The sequence below is a fragment of the Aedes aegypti genome, chromosome 1, assembly GCF_002204515.2.
Source record: "Aedes aegypti strain LVP_AGWG chromosome 1, AaegL5.0 Primary Assembly, whole genome shotgun sequence".
Taxonomy (NCBI): Eukaryota; Metazoa; Arthropoda; class Insecta; order Diptera; family Culicidae; genus Aedes; species Aedes aegypti.
The window spans coordinates 227,196,846-227,219,747 of NC_035107.1; the positions used below are offsets into that span (position 1 = coordinate 227,196,846).

Genomic DNA, 22,902 nt, shown 5'->3' on the forward strand with positions numbered 1-22,902 from the left:
ACTCTCAACGAAAAGAAGCCTTTAAGCCTTGCTTATGTTCTTCGAGGCTGCATTACCGGAAGAGGGTGAGCTGGATGAAACCCCTCTTGAGGACTGCAGGAGAACAGTGAAAGCAGCCATCAACAATGCAGCTGAGAGCAATGTCGGGTACGTGGGACGGAGTGGACGGAACGATTGGTTCGACGAGGAATGAATTGACGAGCGTGAGGTGGTCGGAAGGTGGAAGCAGCACTTCGCCGAACACCTAAATGGCGCTGAGATCACAGGCAATGAAGGATGAGATAACGGAGGAGATGCCTTCGTCAGTACTGCGGGCGATGGAAACCAACCAGCCCCCACTTTTAGGGAGGTTAAGGATGCCATTCACCAGCTCAAGAACAATAAAGCTGCTGATGAGGATGGTATCGGAGCTGAGCTCATAAAGATGGGCCCGGAGATGCTGACCATTTATCTGCATCGGCTGATAGGCACAATCTGAGAAACGGAACAGTTAGGAAGTGGAAGGAAGGGGTAATTTGCTCCATCTACAACAAAGGCGATAAGTTAGATTGTGAGAACTTTCGAGCAATCACCATTCTAAATGCGGCCTACAAAGTATTATCCCAGATCATCTTCCGTCGTCTGTCACCTGTAGTAAACGAGTTCGTGAAAAATTATCAAGCTGGCTTCGTTGACGGCCGATCGACAACGGACCAGATCTTCACTGTACGGCAAATCCTCCAAAAATGTCGTGAATTCCAGGTCCCAACGAATCACCTTTTCATCGATTTCAAGGCGGCATACGATAGTATCGACCGCGTAGAGCTATGGAAAATTATGGACGAGAACAGCTTTCCCGGGAAGCTCACGAGACTGACAAAAGTGACGATGGAAGGTGTGCAAATTTGTGTGAAGGTTTCCGGTGAACTTTCCAGTTCGTTTGGATCCCGCCGGGGACTACGAAAAGGTGATGGACTGATGCGGAAAAACGGGCTTACCAGCTGGAGTACGATTTTCACGAGATCCAGTCAATTTGTTTGCTTCGCGAATGATATGGACATTGTCGGCCGAACATTTGAAAAGGTTGCAGACCTGTACACCCGCCTGAAACGCGAGGCAGCGAAAGTTGGACTGGTGGTGGATGCGTCCAAGGCAAAGTACATGCTAGTAGGTGGAGTTGAGCGCGACAAGGCTTTTGTACGAAGCAGTATACACACAGCCTTTTTTTGGCAAATAAAAGAGCTGTGTGTTTTTATTTTCTTCGATTTGTCTACTTAAAAAGAGAAAACTGCTTTTTCAGTTTTAATTTATGCACCATTTTTACTTGGGCCTTAAACATTCACACCCGCACCAAATGTATCATGTACAAAACGCTTATAAGGCCGGTAGTCTTCTACGGGCATGGAACGTTGACGATGCTCGAGGAAAACCTGCAAGCACTTGGAGTCTTCGAATGTCGGTGCTTAGGACGATCTTTGGCAGTGTGCAGGAAAACGGTGAGGCGAAGGATGAATCACGAGCTCGCCCAACTCTACGGCGAACCCAGTATCCAGAAGGTGGCCAACGCTGAAAGGATGCGATGGGCAGGGCATGTTGCATGAATGCCGGACAGCAACCCTGTAAAGATGGTGGTCTTCACGAATCCAGTCTAAACAAGAAGGCGTTGGGCGCAGTGAGCTAAGTGGATTGACCTGGTTCACCTGGACCTGGAGAGCGTGGGTCGCAGTCGAGGATAGAGAGAAGCGTCCATGAACTAGTGAATTGACGAAAAATTGTTGGCGAGGTTTTAATAAGTTAATTGATGTAAAACCAAATAAATAAATAAATGATAATGTGACATTGACAATGCTTCCGAAACTTGAACTAATTCCATTGTTGAAGCAAAAGGCATTGCAACACCAAAATGGAAAGCGGAAAATTATTCTTTTATCATATACGACTTCTTAAACTCTTAATCTGTCTTAAAAACGCGAGGAGAGGATGGTTTCAATGTACTTGAGATTCTGTTATGGAAATCATATGGCAGAATCTGCAAAACCTATTAAAAACGTTTTATGAATTGAGAACCAAATGAGAACCAAAAAAAAAATTAAAACAAAATATCTTAATTGGACTTTTACTCTAAGACTTTTTCTAAGAAAAGTATATAAAAAAATGAAAAAGTGGTGTGAGTCAATTCTGGCATTGACGGAGGAATGTATTATGTTCAAATATGTATTAAGTTCATAACCGAAAAATCACCTCATTCTCTTATATCTCCCCCAGCATAGAAGATTCGAGCAACATATTGCCTTCCTTCGCCTCTGTTACGTAAAGACAGTCAGCCCTACCACGCCAAAGGGCCACCGATAAGCTAGTACAGAACCGAACATTGTTGCGAGTACATCGACTTCTATACTCGTCCGGGCACTGAGTAGTTGTACCTATACGAGTATAGTTTACGTTCCTCCAGTCTCGGTGACACCACAGGGTAAAATAGTGCTGCACTAGATTCGAGATCACCACGCTTGCCTTCCATCGCATCGGCCAAACCATGCTGTGTTGCCTGTCCGCCTCTAGACGCTGAACCACCAAAGCAGAAACAGTCGCAGACTGGACCTGCAACGGAAAGCACACACACGCGAGTTCGTCACTTCCGAAAAGGCGGAGATTTGGTTCGGACCGGCCAATTGCAGTTTTGGGCGTGATTTGTACCAGTAGTGTGAAAAACGATCGCGAATCTCTCGTGCAGTGATAAACACGGGCGTTTTTCAAACCGAGTTCCAAGTGTCGATACCAGTGAGGCGCATTTTTGGCGGGAAGTTTGCAGTTACCATTGTTAGAAACAGCCTAACGTTTGGGAGATAACAGAACTAGAATAAATTAGTGGTGTGTGAGCTGCCCTGTATCGCCTGTACTGTGTTACGTGACAATTCCGGTTTTTCGACATCGTTGGCTGCCAAAGGAAAGGCGAAAGAAGAAACTCAAGATAAAGAAAAAGTCGGTCAATGAATCAGAAGTGCATGGGTTGTGCTTTATTTGCGGTGATAATTTTTTAAATGTTCTGCAAAGTTGTTGAAAGCAAATGCTAGAGATTATGTTTTATGTGCATTCTTTTAGTAGAAAAGCATTTTACTGAAGACAACAAATCAAATATAAAATATTCATAAAGGTAAGATCATTCATTATTATAATCAAAAATGGAGGGGGAAGCAGAGATATATAACTGGATAAGAGATGAGGATGCTATGAGATTGTTTGAATTAAAAGATTTATAACTAAGACCCACTGATAAATTTTTGAGCTGTTTAGTGGATAACCTATAAATAAATGAATGAAACTCGAATTTAGTACTATACCATTTATACCATTTACTGTACACTAGAGTGTGTATTCTTTGGAGTTTGGAGTGCACTTAGCAAAAAATGCCAAAAGGTTTTACTTATTCATCGGGATTGTTTTTAGAAATGATTAAGACAGATTCTCAAATTATTGACAACTCTTTAGTTTTTATTTTTTTTTAATTTGAGGTTCTATGATTCCATTGGATATGAATCTCTCAACTGAGAAAGTCTGTTTCTGTCAAATGTACTTCTCACGTTTACCCAGCGAATACTGCTAGTGGGCCTCTCTTGGGCTAGTGGTAAAGTCCGCGTTTACAAAGCAAAACCATGCTGAAGCTTTCTGAGTTTGATTCCTGGTCGACGCAGCACCTTTTCGTCGTTGAAATTTTCTAGACTTTCCTGAGCATAAGAACCATTATACCTGCCACACAATGTATGAAAGCGAAAATGGCAACTTTTGCAAATATAGCCTTCAGTTAACAACTGTGGTAGTGTTGATTCAACACCAAGTGGAGAAGCAGAAAATTTTAACAATTACTTCAAAATATGTGCTGGAAGTCTCGATAACGATTCATAAGAACATAACAGTTTATGAAATTTAAAGTAATTCGTTAGAATATGTAAAACTCATACAACTTCTACCACATCCATTACTTTAGTCGGTTTTTCAGTGTCGATTTCAATAAAGTCACATAAGTTGGATTAATGGAGGGGAGAACGTTTTCATCCCTTTTTGAGCGATGAAGATTTTTTTCATCTATGTGTTTTTGATAGTCGCATTGTTAATATAATTTATTCTAATGACGTCAATTTCACAGCACGAATATTGCGACACTGTGATTAGTAGAAGAACGTAACATCATACTAGCTTAATGGGAATTACGTCAATAACTATGCTTGACGTCAACGAACTTTACGTCAACCATGCAGAAAACTATGTAGTAAACTGATTTCTAAATTTCTTCTTTCGTTGTTCTCTAAAACAAGTGAACAATTTATTTTATATTTTAAGTTTGTTTCTCGCTGTTTTAGTTATTTACTAGCATAATGTTAAGCTCTTGATTAGCTGAAAAATTTGACAATCTATATATTTTTGTTTTCAAAAAGGATTTGTCTTTCAAAGCATGATCAATTTGAAAAAAAAAATCAAGTTACTTCTGGAGCAACAATGTTTTTATAAAAAACAATTTCCACAGATTTTTTTTTTTTTTTTGAGAAAAATAATTTAAATTGAAAAGGAACTGAAATGAGTAGAATTGGATTGGATTATCAGTACTTGTTTAAAAAATATTAAACCTGCAACATTTGCATTTTCAAATAAAAGTTTTTGGAAATGTTTTAAAAATGATCAATGTTACCCCGGATTACGATACATGTTTTGAAAAGTATGAGATTCATAAAAAAAAACGATTCAAAGAGCTTAATTAATACCGTGATCCGGGGTAACATTGATCATTTTTTTGAATATTTCTCAAATATTTTGTTTGAAAATGCAAATGTTGCAAATTTTATATTTTTAAAACAAGTACTGCCACCCATAGCTCGATACTATATACAGCATTTTCTTTTTTGAAAGATTTAAGCATGTTTAAAAAAATGTTTTCAGTGATTTTTTGATTAAGCTGATTTGGGGTAACATTGATCACCTATGTGAACGATGTTCGGTAATATTGAAAATGTCATTACTTACTCAAATCATGGCCCCGAAGCCAAACATGAAGGCCAAACGCTTACAAGTCATTTACTTTTTGAGTTATTTTGAAATTAAAAACACCTCGAATCACGGAATACGCCTAAAGATAGGCAATTTCTTAAGGGAATTCTATATTCTTTACAGTATTTCGTTAATGTTGCCTAATTGAGCATACTTATGAAAGTTTTGACAACGGAATCGTTTTCGGCGATGCCATTTTCAGTAAGAACCACATATCGTTAGCAGAACTTGTGTGATACATGAATGTTCAGTAGTATCATCCCTACCCATTGAAATAATTGTTTCGAAAAGTTGACAAATTTACGCAAAAGGTAAACGCAATTTACGCAAAAATCTTCACTTTCATTAGCTTATGAATATAAGAAAGAGAAGCTCCATTCATGATTTGGAAATGTTCCATCAATAAATGGCGATACGAACTTTTTAGGAGACGGGTCATTCCGATCAATGTTACCCCGCTGATCAATGATACCCCGAATTACGGTACTTTAGAATGCGGGTTGAACTCACGTTTTAGCTCTTTATTATAGCTGTATAGCTTCTTCACTAATCTAAATCATCCAGGTAACCACTGAGCACTGTTATAAGCGGTTTTTGAGCCGTTCAAAGGCTTTCCAGTGCCAACTAGCATTAAAGGACATTTTTTAAAGCCTTTAGGCACAGCCCTTTCAAGCCCTGAAAGTAGCCTTATATGGGTAAATAACGCCGTATACAACGGCTGCCAATGTTTATGAACGGCTTAGTGTCATGACGTTCATATCATGATTTAACCAAAACAAATCTATTATGACCGATGATTAAATTTGGCATTTTGGGTTCAATATTCCTACACATCTTTGTGTTTCTTTCAAACAATAGGGTAAAGGTCGTATTTTGGATCCCTTAGGGAAGTGATTTTAGTTTTTTGTCCCAATTAGTTAATTGCACAGCGAAACCAAGTCAAAAAACATGCCAAAATGTAGAGAAACACTTTATCTATGAGATTAAAATGAACATACGGTTATGTAGGATCCAAAAAACGTCGAAAATAATCGAATTGTAAAGTACTATTTTTTATTATTTTATACACACCAATACATTTTCGACAATCAAAGTATATATATTGGACCCCGGCATTTTTTATCATTTGGCGACAAAGTCCACGACATTGGTTGTATAATATGCTTTCCCATAGTCTAATCAATCGATTGACAATGGAAAACTGAAGAAACTCTACGTTTTCAATTCAGAAATATTGACCATTGCACGAATTTTTAGATTCTAATGAAATTGTTCTTGTGCTGGGTACAATTTGCACACTTACTCAAATCAGTATGCATTCAACTATTTATGACGTTTCAAAGTAATTAGAAGCAGTCGAATAGATTGCATGAAAACTTCTTCATGGTTATGTTTATTAGAAAGCAATCATCATTGATGTAAAAAAGTGTCCACCGTATGGTCAGCAACACGCCACGAACAGACTTCTTCTATATTGTTCCTTCTTCATGGTCCTTAAAAGCGCGAACGGCCAATAGCCAGCAGCCGTAAAGCTCACAGGGAAGTTTTGCTTTGAGAAGATATTGTTTGCTGGATCCAAAATGATACAATCACCTAAATCAGATCCAGTATCAGATCTGTTTCCCGCAGATTCAGGACGTAATCGTTTAGCAATTCGGCATTCATCATAACGGAAGAATTTTCAACAACTTGATCTACGTCGTTGCCTAACGGTTCACCGAAATACTCCACGTTGACTAACGAATTTAACTCGTCATCTAAGGTATTAATTCTGCACTGGGAACTGTATCATTCTTTCGGTGGTGTTTTTGGCAATATTCGGGTTGCATTTCTGGACCGCATGAATTGAATTTACCAGTGGATAAATTAATTATGTTAGGGCTTATTCGCAAATTTCATAACGCTGAAGAAGGCGGATGGGGGTCTTTCGATTACTACAGCTAATACAAAAAGAAAAAAATAATACGAAATGCGTTGCATGGAGGTGCTTGAGTGTCATTTTTGGCGCAAAAAAACAAAACATAGACAAAAAAAGTTAGTATCCAAGCATGCTGTCAAACTCACAGTATTTGACAAAACATGTGCAACTTTTTCGATTTTCCATTCAAAATGACCAGCATTGGTAAGCTATATCTCGGTTATTTATAGACCGATTTGAATGAAATTTTGACAGAATATCAGACATAACTTGAATTTTAACATATGTTTTTGAGTGATTTTTCCAATTAAAAGTTTAAAAGCAGTAACGGTTTGACTAAAATGAATTTTTTGACGATTTTTTATAAACGACATAACTAAACATATTGAAGAAATAGCCTCATGGTATCTTCTGCAAAGTTGTAGATTTCAACGAGATGAACAAGTTTGCTGAAGATTGTTTTTGTGTAGGGCTATCCGACTTTGAGATAAACAGTTTTGAATTTTTCGTCGAAAATTACATTTTAGTTGAACCGTTATTATTTAAAAACTCGTGATTGAAAAAAAAATATTCAAAAATATATGTTAAAATTCAAGTTATATCTGATGTTCTGTGAAAATTTCATTCAATACGGTTCATAAATAACTGAGATCTAGCATACCAAAGTTGTTTGTCCAATACTGTACGTGTAAGGTGTGCAAATGTTCACTGTGCATAAATTTTCTGCACAGTAGTCTAATGAGGTGCAAAATGCTCAATATGAAAAAAGTTTTTGTTTACATTTGAAAATTTTCTGACGGCTCTAATTTCTGTGTATAACGTGTTGTGACGGCTTCATGAATAAACCGATTAAATTAAATTAATTTCAGATAAAATAAACACATTTTCTAAGTACAAACGGTTGATGCAAATGCAGTCCTATCTATCCAAATGGCACGCGAATTGAGTTGGTTATTCGATTTAAACTGGAAATTTTGCAGAAAAATGGCCCAGGGCGTCCAAAATATGGTCAAAAATCAAAATGAAATGCAACGAATTAAGTAACATTTATGGACTTCTATAAATGGATGAGACGAAGAATTCTTCGATGTCGAAACATCAGACAAATCACTTAAAATGCCTTTCATTTTCACGCATTCCTCAGCGCGCTGATCATTTTCGCTGTTATGGCACTCTGACTGCATACTTTTATCGATTTTAATTGATCATCAATACACGCAAACGAATTTTGTTGTATAATCTACCGAATCCATCGTAGAATTAGGAACTGCATCAACGATTTTCAACCGACTACAAAAGTAAATGTGACCATGTCCATTGTAGCATCCACTACAAAGCATTGTATTTCAGTCCGTGACACCCACCGAACAAGAAAGTGTGGTCAAAAGTGTAATGCCAAACTTATCAAATAAAGAATGTTTCTAGTCATAAATACTGCAATGCTGGTTAAATATACCGAATATATTTTCTTGTGTAGTGATGTTGACTAGTTAACAGCTCAATGTAGTCGGTTGAAAATCGTTGATGCAGTTTTTAATTTTACCATGGATTCAGTTGTTTCTACAATAAAATTCATTTCAGTGTAGTAAATTTGTTACATATTTCTCGCAGTTTACAGAATTCATCAAATTTGATCAAAGTGAAGTGGAGGTAAGGTAATTTCGTATCTTTTGAAAAAATAATCCAATTTTCCCAAGTTTTGTACTTGGTCCACTCTGACTTAAAGTCAACCATATGAGCAGAGAATGGACTTATGAATCGTTTCCAATTAATTTGAGGTATATAAGCTACCTCAACAATAGCTTATTCAGAACCATTGTAAGATAACAGAAACAGCACAAAAATACTAAACACATTATAAAAGCCATCGGGAGGGCTGTGGGAGGTCATTCCGGGTTATTAAACTCCTACGTAAGGGGCCTCGGAAACATGATGATTTGCAGTTCGAATCTTGATCATTCAACCAAAAAATAACTACGATGAGGGACATAAGAAGAAAGTGAGAGTATATAAATTAAACAAACCTTTTTTTTCTTTGGCTCGTGCTATGAAATTTTGACATCTCTCGTTTCAGAGACTCGAAACGAAGAGTAAGGATTCATTCACAAATTTCATAACGCCAAAAATGGGCATTTTGACAATTGGTCATACATGGATCAATCCTAAGGTTACCTAGTGTCAGAGATTAGAATGGTTACTAACTTTATTCTTTGAAAAAAAAAAATCCTAGGCGATTTTCACACAGATGCAAAATACTTGGGCAAGACTTTCATATCACTGTCAAAATTTAATGGATACTTGACGCAGCATTCTCTCGAGTATGGGACAAGATAGGGGGACATGAGGCAAGAAGGACACCCGGGGCAAGAGTGCCACCTCTAATTTCACGTAATTCAAATCAATTTTTTTATGTTTAACGCAGGATAAGTATACATTGAGTACTAATTGAGGGTTGTGTAAATATTTCAGTTAAAAATGTTTAGTACAAAAAATTAGAAAAATGTCTTTAACTCACCAACGCAAAATATGCGAAATATTATAAGAATGTAAGACTGGAAAACAAGGTTTGACTCCCAATAAATACAAAACATATTGATTTTTCCGCACAGTATTGATGATTTTCAATTGTTAAATATAGCTGTGAGGATTTTTTATCGAAAAAGTCCTTTTGACATTAAATTTTACATATATAATAACAGTATGTCTTATGGGGCAAAAGGGACACCGCAATTTTCTCATATAAAATCAAATGGACTTTTATTTTTCTTGTTTAATATTGCATTCAATCAATGTTTCCTACTAAATAAAATCAAAATAAACCATCTTGGACATTCAGAATGGTTTCTGAAAATGTTTACTATTTTTGTTACAGTCAAATAAGATGAAAACTAAATTAATTTCGTAAAATTAATTTTTAACTTTAAGTCAACTTTTATCCCTCAGTTTTTATCTTTACTTATTCTACAATTTATCCTTTAGGCGGGGAAATAATAATATACAAAATTTATGGCTTTTTGCTTTGGTGGTCTTCTTGCCCCATACGAGTGGCACTCTTGCCCCGTGCCTGGTTTATAAACCTCATAAGAAGGGACATTTTCAAAAATCTCAAATCATCATGTGTTTCTTATATTTTTGAAATCTATTGATAACATCATTTAGAACAAGAGCTGAGCTTGCCCCTACACTGCAATAATCTTCAAAAATTGTGCTAATCAACCATGATTTGAACCTATATATCTTGAGGTGTCCTTCTTGCCCCCAGCCCCCCTACTTATAGAACCTTTACAAGCCTTCCTCAGCCGAGTGGTTAGAGTCCGCGGCTACAAAGCAGGCTTTAGCATGGCTTTGCAGAAGGTGTCTGGGTTCGATTCCCGGTCGGTCCAGGATCTTTGTATGATGGAAATTTCCTTGACTCCCCTGGGCATAGAGTATCAACGTACCTGTCACACGATATACGAATGCGAAAATGGCAACTTTGGCAAAAAAGCTCTCAGTTAATAACTGTGGAAGTAAAGAAGAAGAAGAAGAAGAAGAAGAAGAAGAAGAAGTATTCTAGACATCATAAATACTTAAAATGGAACATAATGATCAAATTTTTATAAATTAACATAATCCCTGGGGGATTTTGAACAGGAATCATATAGAATACTAGCTATAAATTCCACAACTTGCTGGCCAGGATTACAAAATAAATATTAGACAAGATTCTGACACAATGCTAAGCACAATTGTGACAGAACCCTGCATATTATTTTCTTTTAATTCTAGGCAAGAATCTTGGTGATATGCTAACGGCAAGTACATATATTTTCTCAGTTTCTCCAAAAGAAGTTTTTTTATTGACTGAATTGTGTTCGATTTCACAAAAATGGATCTATATGTGAACCTCAAAAAATATCTTACACTGTAAATGAGATTTAGCCCGCGGTTTCAAAACGTTGGTCATGCATGCCGTTAAGTACAAGATATTGCGCGTTTCATTCACTACTGGACCATCACAGTAGTTTTCAGAAATCGAAAACGCAAATGAAAGTGCGCGATTGAATAAAATTGAGTCGATGTATTCAGCGGGCTATAAAAAATATGTTCTAGGCAATCCTTCTATGTATTGATTAGAACCAGAGTGTTACTTCAAACTGGAAGGAAATATTGAATAATTGCAGAATCTTATGGATTTCATTTTAAGAGCGCCGCGTTACGTTTATCTTCCAACAGGGTGTCGCGTTACGCAAAAAACATTTTTATTTTTATTGACAAAATCGATATGTTGCTTTCAGGTTTCGGAAAAAATGTATATTTAGTATTCTTTTTGTTTAATACATTTGACATTCTGCTTCACAGTGGAGTTATTTGATCCGATTCTGGCCAAAATTAATTAACTGTTTCCGTCAAGATTGTCGTTGTAAAAGCGCAGAGTGCGGATGGCGGAGCAAATAATCTTCAATTTTGACACATGGTGGAGAGATTGAATTTGATTGTAATATAAAAATAGTAAACTTTTCAACGATGTACTTTGAAATGTATACTTTCGGCCAAGTCGACAGGCAGACGTTTATGGTTGTCAGAAATGGCCGAAATTCATTAACACAGTGGAGTAAATGGATCTAATAAATGGGTAAATATCTGATAAACAAAATTATTCAAAAGTTTCAATACAGTATTTTGAGAATATTGTTTTAGAAATCTGTATAGAAGACCATAATAGCTTCCAAATGGTGGATCGAAAAATCTTTAAAGCTGTTGTACAGTGGGGTAATTGCACTTAGTTTTGGTTTAAATTTGTTAACCGTCCCCTTCATATTTTTGATGATGATGTTTGTGACTACGTTATAGAGAATATTTAGAGTGTGGTCTGAAGGATACGGAGTTTTGCCGCACAGGGGTGTAATTGAACCAGATAATATTTCAACGAATCCATATAGTATTTTGAAGATCATGTTTTAAGCAAAATTGTTGAGGACGTTTATGGTCTCAAAAAAGTAATCTGAATATCATGGAATTCTGCCACACAGAGGAGTTAGTAGATCTGATTTTTAGGCGAAATTGAACCTACCTATTTTCAAAACATTCGTTTCTATTAAATATCGAATCGATTGTTTTAGCTTTTATTGAAGGGAAATAGTTGTACCAGCTTTAAGCATTGACGCAATTCGGCTGAAACTTTCCACGTTTTTGTGAGATGCAAATTTATATTTTCTTTGTCTTGTATTTGCTAAAAGCTGATCAAATAGCTCTAGTTTTATGTCTGATTTTTAGAAGTGACCCAAATTTTATCAGAAAGGTGTCGGACGGGGAATGAATAGCCTCACGCATGCATGGGACTACTTGGCTTCAACCTCATTTTCTGTAAAATCCGCGATAACCATTTTTACTGATACACCGGATCTTTCATATGCCGTTATTGTGACCACCTAGGTCCACGAACCATCCGAATAATCTATTGCGTTCTATAATAAGGAATTCTGATGAGTTTGCAAAAAACCGCAGCTGCCTTGGATTATTTTCACGAATCGACCATTTTTATTGATGATCCTGATTATCCACCTGAGAACCTTGTTGTTTACCATCAGAGCCAAGTATTCCTCAACATGTAAGAAACTATTCCTTCACTGAACGATACCTGTCTGATAAGATTTGAATGACTAGCCAACGAGTCCATTTAAAAACCAGAGCTATTTGATCAGCTTTAAGTGGAAATTTAGAAAAAAAAAAAACAGACATACTCACATCTCACAAAAACGCGAGGTGAAATCAATGCTAAAAGCTAGTGCAACTATTTCCTCTTACTAAAAGCTAAAAATTTCGGAAATCGGTGCAGGCATGGCCGAGAACGAGCATTTTGAAAATTGTAGTTTCGTCCTTGAAATTTACGGTTTAAATTAACGTAACGCGGCACCAAAACGTTGCACCTCGTGCAACTTTTTGAAGAATGGTCCGTTTTAAGATCAAATGTCAAAAATTAGGCGATTTTCGTAACGCGACACCATATTAATGTGACTTTTTTAAAAAATACGATTTCAAAGAATTAATTACTCGTTCAAAACAAATTAACCCACACATAATAATGCCATCAAATACCCTCCTATTTAACGTATAAGAGATTCATATGACACTTGATAAACTGTGATACAGTACTTTAAAAAAAAGTTGTTAAATATCTCAGTTTCTCACCAATAAATTATATCATGTTTATATAGCTTTTCAGGTATGTTTGTTATAGTATTTTCAATCAAATTTATGTTTTTTTTATACAATTCAATATATTGCCTTTCATGTTCTGCATAGCTTTGGAATTATTTCAGAGTTTGAAATTTTGATATCTTGGCGTAGATGTGCGTGGAATGTGTCATATATGCTTACATCTTAGTAACCATTAGCACTAGTAATAAGATTTAAATCAGCATAATAGATGTACACGGGCATTATAATAACACTACAAATGCTGACACATCTAATAAAAGTTCAATAACTATTATTAGATAGGTCAGCATTTGGGCTTTCAGACATTTCGTCGAATGACATTTGGTCGAAAGACGTTTGGTCGAAGGGACATTTGGTAGAATGGACATTTGGTCGAATGGCTTTAAAATATTTCGTCAAATGACATTTGGTCGAATGACGTTTAGTCGACGGATACTTGGTCGAAAGCTTATTTTAAAATGGTTTATTGGAAGATTATTTGGTAAAAATGATTATCGCTTTCTAAGTTTTGTACATTGTCTGAAATATTTAGCTATAGTGAGTTTATTATTCTTTTCAAATGTCATCATTCTTTGAAAAACTATTCAACAAGCTGTTTTATCACTCAAAGATGTGAACATGATGTTCTTCGTAATGAATTGCTGCTCTTCATCTGATGGAAGCATTCGAAGAGAATACTCGGGATCTTTCTTTTAATTCCGGACCTTGCAGCTTACGGACGTGGGTAAGATTTCTGAATACGGAAATCAGACTTAAAACGTAGGAAAAAATTGTTCTTAGAAAAATCTATATGGCGAAGTGTCTTATTACTTTAACTTTCAGCTAAATGTTATTTTTCAATCTAATATGGCTTTGCTGGCGGTGTTGATGACCTCGGGAGAAAAAAAGAGTTTGCAGCAGAAACTTTGAATAATTGAACAAGATAATTGTGCGTATTCTATGTATAAGGTAATGGAAAATGAGTTGACAAAGGTGAAAAAAGTCGGCTCGCTTCTATTTAAGTTAAGCTTATCTTAACTCGCAGAACAATGAAAAAGTAGCACGAAACGTCAAAACGCAAGAGGTTGATGAATATGTTAGAAGAGTAGGGCCAATCAAATTGAATAAACAAATTTGATAACCACATACAAATTGATGGTTAAATGTAGTTATTCAATCACTCTGTGAATTAGCGACAAAATACTTCTCTCAACAATAATGAGACTAAACGCAAAACTTTGTTTCCTTACTATTTAGATTCCACGAAATTTCGGTTCGACCAAATGTAATATGATTAATGTTGCAATTAAACCTTTTCGACCAAATTTACATTCGACGAAATGTCTTTTCGACCAAACGTACTTTCGACCAAACGTCATTCGACTTAATGTCATTCGACAAAATGTCGTAGATCCCAGCATTTGTAGTATTATTATAATGCTCGTGTACATCTTTTATGCTGATTTAAATCTTATTATTAGTGCAATCGCTGCATCATTGATGCTTTTAAGCCTAATGCATGAAATAAGCACTATATTGACTCCATATTCGCATATACAGCATTTTTCATTGCTATCCAGTATTTTGAAAGTTTACATCTAGTGTGTTCGAAGTTTACATATAGTGGTAAGAGGGAGCAAAACATTAATATTCACACTACCACTATCGCAAATTTTATGACTGGGAAAAGTGATTAAATCGGTTTCTTTTCTCCACAACAATATTTATCTTCTGTGGCCGTAAGAGTAAAGGGACAGGGTTTCAACAATCCAACATCACAGGTGTCGCAAGTACGCGAACAACTGACGTTGTTCATGGTCTAACTGGCAATAGTGGTGTAGAAAAGCTCGGCTACATCTTTGCATTATAATGGCACGCTATTTCGCTTTCTCTGGCATGAGTCAGGTTGTCAGGCATCCAATGACTACCATATATGCGCATAGAATGCTGTTATAATGCCGCATTATTGTGCTTACTACTGGTAACTTGGGTAGGGTAGTCATGTGACGACTTACAATCAACAGCATTCAGCTACAGCGTAGACGGGGTTGGTAGTCTTATGGCTACTGCTCCTGCATCATATGCAGAAGGTCATAGGTTTAATCCCAGGCCCGTCCCTTTCCTTGTACTTTGTAGTTGTATTTTTCACTTGCTTCTATTTTCCCACTCTTAATCTTTCACAGCTGATCTATTCGTTCATAGCATTTGCAAGAACCAGATACGGACAAAAATCCCGTTTCCCTACGCTTGCACTCTTCCATCATTGTAGCACGCCTTGACAGTTGGGCTTCATCTTTATAGTGTGCACTCGTAAGATCTTTATTAGAATCCTAAGCTGTTGTATAAGGCTATCGCACTCTTCTTTTTCCAGCAACAAGATCAAATTGGGATTTTTTGTTTATTGTTTTCATACGGAAACGGTTCCCGTATGAAAGCAATCCATAAGCGTGCGTGTGCAGGAAATAGAAAGGTGATCAAACGTCAGATTGCCTTATGGTGTCCATATCAACTGATGTGGATAAATAGGATATAGACAATTCAAAGACGATTTGTAAGGCGTGCTCTATGTAATAGACCGTGGCGTGATTCTATGAACTTGCCACCGTACGAGGACCGATGTCGTCTTCTTGGCATTGCCACCTTCGTTAACAGAAAATTTATCAAATAAGCGGTATTTGTGACAAAAGAACTCACTGAAAAATTCGATTCGTCTGAAATTCTGTCCCGTTTGAATATCTACGCACCTAAACTAATTTGGCGGCAACGTGATATTTTAACAATTACACCCAGTAATACGGTGTATGGCCAAAATGATCCAATAAGTGCCATGTCAACTGTGTTCAACGAAGTTTACAGATATATTGACATCAACGTGCCTGCTGCAGCAGTTTTGAGGAGGCAACGCAACCGATCATGATATTAGGACGAAAAATCAGGCGAGTTCCGCTCCTAAAGTTTATTTTAGAAATAATTAAGTTACTAATTTTCAACAGTGATTTTGTGGCTTTCTCAGTATGTTTTGCCCAACGTTTCGGCACTCTGTATTTGGCCTTTATCAAGGGTAAAACAGTCTATCGTTTTTCGTTTTGAAACTTATTCCCTAGACTGAGAAAGCCACAAAATCACAGTTAAAATCCTTCCAGTCGAGTATCCTAGATCAACACTAATTTTTAATTTTCAGCAATGTTTCCAACTTGGACAGCCTGAGAGTGCGACGTCGTTGTAATCGTCCATTTGTTGAAAAACTAACCATTTTTACGTAACGTGCTTTGTTTTAATGTTGACTTATAGCTCGTAATTGGTGCAAAATTGTAAAGCATTCAATTGTAAATGTATTTATGAAAAGATGCGGGGTTTTTACGCGCTTTGGAGAATGGAATTACAATGCTTGTCACATCCAACGGGTTAAGTAAAAAGATATATAAACAAATAAACAAATAACCGTGACGATAAAAATTCCTTATTTGCATCTGGAACCTGCGACACCCGTAATGTTGAATTGTTGAAATCCTGCTTCTTTGCTCGTTTGGCCACAGAAGATGAATATTGTTGGGGAAAAAAGAAACCAATTACCAAATCATTACGAATCAATACGTATAGGTACTTGAAAGGAACACTTAAAAGTTTTGTTTGTGATCCACCACAGATAATACAATGGCCTTCCTAATCCAAATAGTTGGAGTCCACGGCTACAAAGTAAAGCCATGCTGAAGGTGTCTGGGTCCGATTACTGATCGGTCCAGGATCTTTTCGTTTTGAAAATTTCCTTGACTTCCCTGGGCACAGAGTATCATCGTACCTGCCACACGATATACGAATGTGAAAATGGTAACTTTGCCCAAAAAAGCTCTCAGTCAATAACTGTGGAAGTGGTCATTGAACACTAAGCTGAGAAGCAGGGTTTATCCCATTGAGGTCGTAATGCCAAGAAAAAGAAGAAGATGATGATCCGAAATGATCATCCACCTAATATGCAAACAACGAATGGCCCTATTTTTACAGGGAAATTTCCATCAATTCGTTCATAACAAACGCATAATTTGTCGTTCATAAAATCACATACCGTTTACAAATGCCAAATCATGCCTTTCGGTTTGGTCACGTTTGTTTACCATCCGGCATACCATCCGAAAAACCTGTTGGGATTTTTATCTCCCGATAGGTTGGTATGCCATGCGATCCGGAATCATCACGACGACAATCAATTGGAAGAAACGCGTTGTCACCTAAGAGTCGGTTGGTAGCAGAGCAAAAAATATAACATGCATTTCTCCCCTTTAGCCTTAATTTGATCTGATCGTCTGTTGGACACTGTCGCGTTAATGACGGAATTTTCCAATCGTTATAGCCACAATGAAACCGATTAGATCGCATGGTTTGTTACTTGTTAAAAAGTTTAACGGTTGTGATACGGACCAACAAGTTATTAGACCGGATTAGTTATCTTACTTTTTTTTATCAATTCGTTTGCTGTTTTATGTACTGCAGAAAAAAAAACACGGATGAAATGAATTGCAAGATTAAGCATAAGTTTCTTCTGGAGATTTCTAATTCAAAATAAAATAAAACTAAGATAATTGCCCTATTGCCGTTTGTAAAGATGGACAAGTACCCAATAGGGCCGTTCAAAATTTAAAATTGTTATAAAATCCAATCTCCCATCTGTTCCTTACAATCCTTACCATAAAAATAGTGTTCTGTGAAATTTTCAGCTTTCTAGGTGGTAACTTAAAGGTGGCCCAAAGACAATATAGGTTTATATGGAAATTACTATGGAGAAATATTGAAAAATGTTCCAAACACGCTAGTACTATAATGTAAGTACAAACCTATTATCCTATAGTAAAAACTCATTCTTCAAACCATAATTAAGAAATTTGCTGAAGAAAGAAATTCAATCCGACCAATAGCAGAAAAGATATTCATGAGTTTGTTTGCTATTATTTAGCTTAATATGGGATTATAGCCCTGTAAACATGTACAAAAATACCAAAAAAAATAGCTCAAATGGTATTTGTTTCTTCAGCAATATCCTTCATTGAGGTTTGAAGAATTAGTTTTCAATATGAGATGACAAATTTCAACTTACATTACAGTACTAGCGTGTTTGAAACATTTCTCAAAATTTCTCCATAGTAATTTCCATATAAACCTATATTATCTTTTGGCCACCTTTAAATCACCATCTAGAAAGCTGAAAATTTCACATTTCACTATTTTTATGCTAAGGATAGTAAGGAGTATATGGGAGATTGGATTTTCAAACATTTTTAAATTTTGAATCGCCCTAATACCCAAGTAATGAAAAGTACTAATAATAAGACTAAATCAGCATCATAGATGCAAACAGGCATTATAATAGCACTACAAATGATTGCACGCATCATAAAAGCACTTCCACCGCATAGAAACCCTATTACTGCATCATTAATGCTTCTAAGCCTGATGCATACAGTTATTAAATAAGCACTGTATAGACGCGAATATAGGCGTAAAGGGCATGTTTCAATACTATCCAGTGTTTTGACAGACATAACACGTTCTTTGTATTGGTAAGAGGGAGCACACATGAATATTTTCAACAGAATAAAAAATAGACATGAAATATTTCGTAATGTTCTTCAATCACATTCAGTTGAGAAATATCATTGACCAGTCGGTACCATATTGTACGAGACCGGCCTGTACTTCTTATCGATGTCACGCGTTTGCATGAGGAACCGGTTTGCTTATCTTTTCCCGCCACCCGTTCGAGTGGACAATACAAATCACTCGATTATTTTGGACAAAAGCGTGATAACCACTGCTGCCCACGCAGCCAAAGGGACACCCCAGTAGGTTTCCATTCACGTGCTAGCTGGAAGGTGTTAAGGTCAATTCGCGATCGAATTTGCGATTTCGGAGTTGGCCTGGAGGCACGACTCGAAATGCTGATAACGCCCCTCTCAAAATGCTGTTTTACAAGGGATTGCAACTGTCCGATCGGACAACTGCAATCTGCAATAATGAGTGATTTTTTGTTGATTCCATTTTATCGATTACGGGTACTATTTTTATCGGTTGAGCTAATGCGAGTTGTCAAGTGTGGTACGGAGAGTGATGCCCGAATGAATCATGGCATGGGTGAATTGTTATTTTTCACAGAAAGTCTTACTCAAAGCGGTTGTACCAGTTGTGCCATCAAAAACCGTTCGTCAAAAGATGGGTGGTTTACTGACTTCGACAGTTTTGTTTATCAGCGATGCAGTGTATTCTATGATTGCTGACAACTAACATGGTCTGAGTGCTGTCGAGATAATAAGATAAATGGTTGGAAAAAGAACTGCAATTGCTGTTGTCGACACAGCGATGGTTGAACATGGGCACTATGAATCATCGGTTGTTCAGTAGGGACACATTTTGAACCCATGATTTTCAAATTACAAAAGTGAATATGATAATTGAACCTTCCCAAAATCACAAACCATATTAAAAGATTTATTTACTTAATTCTACACGGTGTGCCAAAAACCGTTATTAACACAAAAAAATGTCCAAAAATTTAGCACCTACCATTCGAAACATATAGCATTCAACCATCTTCTCCATGAATTTGAAAATATTCTTACGAGAGAATTGAAAGTTATCGTGATTTGAAGGTTTTGAGCTATTTTGCAAGGGATATTCTCATGTTTCAAAATATTCCCCAACGGTCCCTAAGTTCATTTATATGCCTTTGTTATAAATGTGTACATAATTTACACATGAGAATGTCTATAGGACTTCGCAGTTGGGTTAAGAATATTTTATCAAAAGACAACATAACTAGAGCACTTTTAAATTTTGGAGTCATTAGGATTTTTTATGGATCGTCTAAAATAGTGTTTGCAAAACGCATTTTATCATTGAGCAATTCTCGCTGAAATCAGGCCGCCATCGGCACCCATCGTTAGAATTCCAATTTTATGATCGCTAGTTTTTGATAAAACTTAAGGGTGGTCCTTACGGTTTTCTCAAATTGGTGGACCCCTCGTTCGCCAGCTAGCTAAACAGTTTGCGAAAAAGCCCATTTTTTGATAAATATTGGGCATTATTTCGCTTGAAACACAAAGCAAACTTAGTGGCATCGTATAAAGAAAGGATATAGCTTTCATTTGAAGTTAACAAAATTTTGGCCATTTTAAATTTGGCCGCCATCTTGAATTTTGTTAGAAAAATCGATTTTTCACCATTAGCGCACCGCTTGTTTTGAATTCTGAGATCACCATCAGAAAGCTGAGGAAAAATTGCGTAAGATAGGCTACAAAAACTAGGTGAGCAATGGTAATTAACCTATGAAATGGACGATTTTCTAAATCATGTTCTACGATTTTGACGTATATGGCGAGTGCAATCAATGCAAACATTGCTTTTTGTACAACAAAGAAACAAGTTTTCAATCGTTGGTGTTTTATTCGAGTCGAGAGGTCACGTGTTTGAATCTTGTTGGATTTTTTTTTATTTACATCCAAATTTTGTGGCATCGTATTGCAGAGCACGAAAAGTCTGAAAAAGTCTTACCGAGTACTCATGTAGCCTCCTCTTTGGTAGGTATATAGCCTTTTCATGCATTCAATACGAGTGTATTGATTCATATAGAATGATGTATTTAACAAAAGTTTTACCAACCAAATTTTTTACTGGTTATCGCGGAATTGCCATTATCTCCTGTATCCCCAAACTCTTCGAATCTCTCGTGAACGTCAAAATTTTCCAGCAAGTAAAAAATCAAATTACTTCTTTTTTAAAGGCCACTCAACATCTTCCAATCTGCTAGAATTTGTATCTTTCATTCTCAGCGCAATGGACAATGGCAAGCACGTAGAAGCACACTACACTGACTTTAGTAAGGCATTTGACCGAATCGACATAACATTATTAATCTTCAAATTGCAAAAATAGGAATGGATCCAAACATATCTATCATATCGGAGACAAATAGTGTGCTTTCAAAATAAATTCTCAGTACTCATTTCTGTAACCTCTGGAGTACCCCAAGGTTCTCATTTAGGCCCACTTCTTTTTATTTTGTATGTAAACGACATTTCCTTTTTACTTAGAAAAATAAAATTTCTTATATATGCAGACGACATGAAGCTCTTCATGGAAGTAAATAATTCTAGCGAGCGGAAGAATTCCAGAATGACATTAAAATTTTTTTATTCTTCACTTGGTGCAAAAAAGTCTACTCCAACACAATGTCAAAAAATGAAATTCAATAGAATTTAGTCGAAAATATGTAACACCTCCAGTGGAAGTATTTTTAGGAAATCAAGTAGTGCAGAAGTGTAAAATTGTAAGGGATTTGGGCGTAATCCTAGACTCTAAACTCACTTTTGTAGAATATTATAATTCCATAAAAAACAAAGCAAACAGCATGCTTGGGCTTCATTACGAGGTTCAGTAACAATTTTCAAGATCCATAAACCATTAAACTATTGTATATTACATATGAAGAATCCATTCCGCAATACTCTCACCTAGTATGGAACCCGTACCATGTCGTACACGAAGAATGCATAGAATCAGTACAGAAGCAATTCCTTTTATACGCCCTTCGGAAATTGAATTGGACTGTACTGCCACTTCCGTCGTATGAAGCACGCTGCAAACTCATCAATGTGGAAACACTTAAGCAACGCCGGGAATTCGCAATGATTCGCTTTATAAAAAACATTATTTCAAACCGTGTTGACTCTGCTGCACTTCTCTCTCAATTTAACTTCTACACACCCTCTCGGCGTTTAAGAACAAGAAAATTATTTTCAGAATAAATCATGCAAAAACGCACTAATAAACCGTTCAAAAGTTACAGATAGGTTGAATTTTGACATAAAAAAATGCAATCCATCTACGATTGATTTGGTCTTAACCGACTCTAGTCATCTTTGTAGCCAATTAATTACTCATGCTGATTTTGATTCTGATCATGTCCCTGTTACATTTCAAATATCCCATGAAGCGATTCTCAATCCTATCAGCTCCACTTTCAATTATTTACGAGCCGATTGGAATATATATGAAACGTATGTTGACTCTATTCTTGATGTTAACATTTCTTTAGAAACTAAACTTGATATTGACAATGCTCTTGAAACTTTAACAAATTCGATTGTTGAAGCCAGGAGCATTGCAATTCCAAAATTTGAATCCGTGATTATTTATTTATTTATTTTTAACTTGAAATTTTGGAAGAGGGAAAAACCCCTTTGAGTGATTTCTTACCGAAATCTTTCTCAAAAAGGCACAAAACCTCTTCATCTTTTCTAAAAACATTACAAAATAAACAATCTTAACAATAAAAGGCTCAAGCGGCATTGATCCATAGCAGAGCCAAATCCTTGAAGAAGTGAAAGGTCCCAGGAGAGGTTTATAATTGTTAAGGTACCACTTATAGAAAACTGTTCTTTAAAGCTGAAAAGAAACGTACGAAAAAAAAGACAAGTATTATACATAATAGGAGATTTGATTCAAAAACTGAAATAAAAGTTTCAATATTGGAAGGCACATATTTCCTAAAATATCTCTAACAGATATTGGAGTAGTTTGATTTAAATTTTGAATTTGTTTAAAAAAATTATTCCTTGGTATAATGTATCTTGAACAATGAAAAATTATATGATCAATGTCTTCATAGAATGGTCCACAATCACATAAATTTGAATCTTTTATGTGGATGCGATATAAATGACTGTTACAATTATAATGATTTGAAATCAGTCTTGAAATGTTACAAATGAAATTTCGACTAACTGATAAATTTTTAAACC

At 36.2% G+C, this 22,902-nt stretch overlaps 1 protein-coding gene across 1 annotated transcript in view; it reads left to right on the top strand.

Annotated features, from left to right (window-relative positions):
• The first annotated feature begins 2,559 nt into the window (after positions 1-2,559).
• Positions 2,560-22,902, top strand: part of LOC5580175 (sodium-coupled monocarboxylate transporter 1) — a 101,599-nt gene continuing 81,256 nt past the window's right edge. The window contains exon 1 of the mRNA XM_021857731.1: positions 2,560-3,130. The gene's annotated coding sequence lies outside the window, so the exon portion shown is untranslated. The remainder of the gene's footprint in view (positions 3,131-22,902) is intronic.